The 3,603-nt window shown below is 34.5% G+C and overlaps 1 pseudogene; it reads left to right on the forward strand.

Annotated features, from left to right (window-relative positions):
• Positions 1-328: 328 nt before the first annotated feature.
• Positions 329-3,315, forward strand: LOC111374238 (annotated as a pseudogene).
• Positions 3,316-3,603: the final 288 nt, after the last annotated feature.

Consider the following 3,603-nt stretch of genomic DNA (forward strand, 5'->3'; position numbering starts at 1 on the left):
AGGGTGTCAAGAATTTTTCAGCTATCCAATTCGACAATTTAGGTATCTATCCCGACAGTTTATAAATGTCAGGTACGACAGTTCAAATGTCGATCCCGATAGCTTCGAAATGTCGAGTTCGATAGTTCAACTGTCGGAACTGCCGAGAAGCTTCAAATGTATTTGGTAGTATTAATGCTTATAATCATTTCTCAACTACAACAATTATAACATCACAACCTATTTCCAGAAATAAATGACTGAATGTTTCATTAAATATGGAATACTTCACATTTTCCAAAATATTTTTGGTATGTTTTTCTTTCAAAAATATTATAAAAACAAGAACATGATGATTAATATGAATGATTACCATGTTGTTTTTAACATTTTAAAAAGAGTAAGCTATTACATAGAAATATAAACAATTCGTAATAACTGACCTTTCAAGATAGATGAAGAAGATGGATGAAGTAATGACTTTTTAATGAAGAAAAAAATGGATGAAGAAGATGAATGAAATAAGAGTTTGTTTAACAAGAAATTTATTTTTTAATGTTAACTAGGGTTTTGAAGGATTTTATATTCATTTTTTATTAACTAAATTCATATTTTACAATATAATATTCATATATTCAATGATTATAATATACAAATTAAACAATCAAATTACAACATTAATTGTTTTGAAAAACAATCATGAATGAGCATTAAATGCTCCAAAAAAGGTCAAATTAAGGGTAATTTAGACATTTGACAATAAGAAAGTGATATTTTTGTACAAATTGTGTGCACATCAAAGTTTTTTTGTGCATTTTCAAAAAAGTGACATTTTGGTAAATTTCCCATAATTTTATGGTCCAAAGGCTACTTTTGACTTTCAAAAGTCATGCCAAATGGACCCTAATTCTTTACTAGTAAATAGGACTAGATTTATTTCTCATTTTCATATTCCACGAATAATACAACTGTCACTGCCATTACAATGTAGTGCTACAGTTTATGAGGATATTAATGACTGTACATTATAAATTCAATTCTGCTACATGTACATTAAATTTGACATTATGAATGACATTGTTTGACGTGGCAACACTTTGTGCCATTGATTTTAAGAACATTTAGTCAAATCAATGGAACAATTTTTCACACATTACACAATGTCATTTAAAAATGTACAACTAGTATAATTTTTATAAATAATCGCAAGCTTTCTAACGCCACGAAGAGAGTAAAATCCTAAATGGTAAAAACTTAAAAAGGATTGCACCAATCTGCATTTTGAATGATTTAAAGGGATTTTGGTTATCACGTTTGGTATCCTATATGCAACCTAATGTTTCCACCACTATAAAATTACTAGAGCATGACACAAATACATTATTAAATTATCTCGTTCAAAAGTTTAAATTATTAAATAAAAGAAAGATTTATTCATTTAACTTAAATCTTCAACCCACCAGCTTGTTACACGTACAATTTTCTTAAATTGGTGGTGGCAAGACCTGCACCCAAACTTTTGTTTGCTCTAAAATGATACTGAACAATCTCATTTTAATGCTTAAAGATTAAAGATCCAATCCATTTTTGACTAAAATATAGTCTTCAGCTGTATATAAGATACTTTTGAGTGTAAAATTGGAACAGGATCTGTTGATACTCACACTTCAAGCTCAGATACCTTCACTCAAACCTCCAGCCTGCACACTGGTGGACAGAAATGTTCCATGTGAAGAAGTCGTGGGGGAAGATCAGTGATGTTATTTTCAGGCCTCTATTTGGTGGCACTAGGTGCTGGATGAATAAAAGATTCGCCTCCTCCACGTGGAGCCGAGCAATTTGATGAGCATAGCCCACATGGAAAGAAGCAAAGATCAACATTCTTCAATTATTATGTTTTTTTGCCTCTCTTGTGGAGCACTAATTGCAGTTACATTTGTGGTGTGGATTGAAGTTAATAAGGGTTGGCAATGGGGTTAGGGAATCGCGACTGCTGCCATATTGATCTCCATACCAGTTTTCCTCCTCGGCTCAGCTTGTTACAAGATTAAAATTTCCAGTGGAAGCCCTATCACAACAATTTTTAAGTAACGGGAAAACATTGGCATATTTGGTATTAATGATTAGATAGTACATAAAAGTGTCGAGGAAAAAACCGAAGCAAAAGCAGCTCAAATCTTGTTCGTTATGCTGTCCAGTATTCTCATTACTGGGTACCAAAACATGTTCCTATATGGATTATCTAAAACAAGGTTGCAAGAAAGAACTATTTCATTTATTATCTTTCTACAGGTTTTGGTGGCTGCAATTTCCGGCCGTGCTGTAGCGAACATGAGCACAACTGAGGCCGGCGTGGATGGACGACGACATGGTAGAGGGAAGGCAGAAAACCAGAGTGTATCAGAATACCTCAAGTTTCTTAACAGAGCATTAATGGGAACATCAGCACCACCATGGCATCAGTGCACCACCAAACAAGTAGAAGAAGTAAAAATTGTCCTCAAGATCCTGCCAATTTTCATGTCAACCATAATGCTTAACTGCTGCCTTGCTCAGCTTTCCACTTTTTCAGTCCAACAAGCAGCCACCATGAACACTAAAGTTGGAGCTTTAAGAGTTCCTCCAGCTTCTCTTCTGGTATTTCCCATGCTGTTTATAATGATACTTGCACCAGTCTATAACCATCCAACTTTCAGAAATGTGACCAATACTGAAACGGGAATTACTCATCTACAACGAACAGAACAGGCCTAATTCTTTCGATTGTGGCCATGGCTGTTGCAGCTTTAGTGGAGGTGAAGAGCAATACAGTGGCAATGCAATTCGGCCTAATGAATTCAACAGAACCTCTTCCAATAACATTCCTTTGGGTGGCACTTCAATACTTGTTCCTTGGGTCAGCTGATCTGTTCAGCCTGGCTGGTGTGATGGATTTCTTAATTTACAGAGGCCCCATTTAGCATGAGATCATTAGCAACAGCTCTCTTGTGGGCTTTGTTAGCCATAGGTTATTAGCTCATTTCAGTGCTTGTTGCTATAGTCAACAATATAACAGGGACCTCTTGTTGATCACCATGGCTCTACGGCCGTAATTTGGACCATTATCATCTAGAAAGATTCTACTGGTTATGTGCATATGAAGTGGATTGAACTTCTTGCATTATTACTTGTAGGCAACACACTACGAGTATGAATCGTCAACAATGGATGATTAGAAGGAAATTCAAGAACACTAATACTTGATCAAAGTTCTTAATGTTACTTCCATGAAAACTTAATTGAAGCAGACTTGAAAGAGACAGAGATTACTGGTCTAGAGTATGCTTCTCACAATGAATTTTTTTTCCTCGAATATTCTTTAATAGTTTCATGAGTATAAATAATCAATTATCAAGAAAATTCATATTGTGTTGCACCATTACAAGCAATGAACTATCAATGATGGATTTTACTATCATTGCTTGCACCATTACAAGCAAGAAAATTCAGATTGTACTTGCTCCATTACAATCAACTATCAATAATGGTTTTTGCTGACAATGAACAAGCAAATGGAAGGTGTTAAAGCATAAATAAATCCTCCTAACTCATGGAGACGAAGCAATAAAAAATTGGAGAAATAAC

Source organism: Olea europaea, unplaced genomic scaffold, assembly GCF_002742605.1.
Source record: "Olea europaea var. sylvestris unplaced genomic scaffold, O_europaea_v1 scaffold1223, whole genome shotgun sequence".
In the NCBI taxonomy this organism is placed as follows: Eukaryota; Viridiplantae; Streptophyta; class Magnoliopsida; order Lamiales; family Oleaceae; genus Olea; species Olea europaea.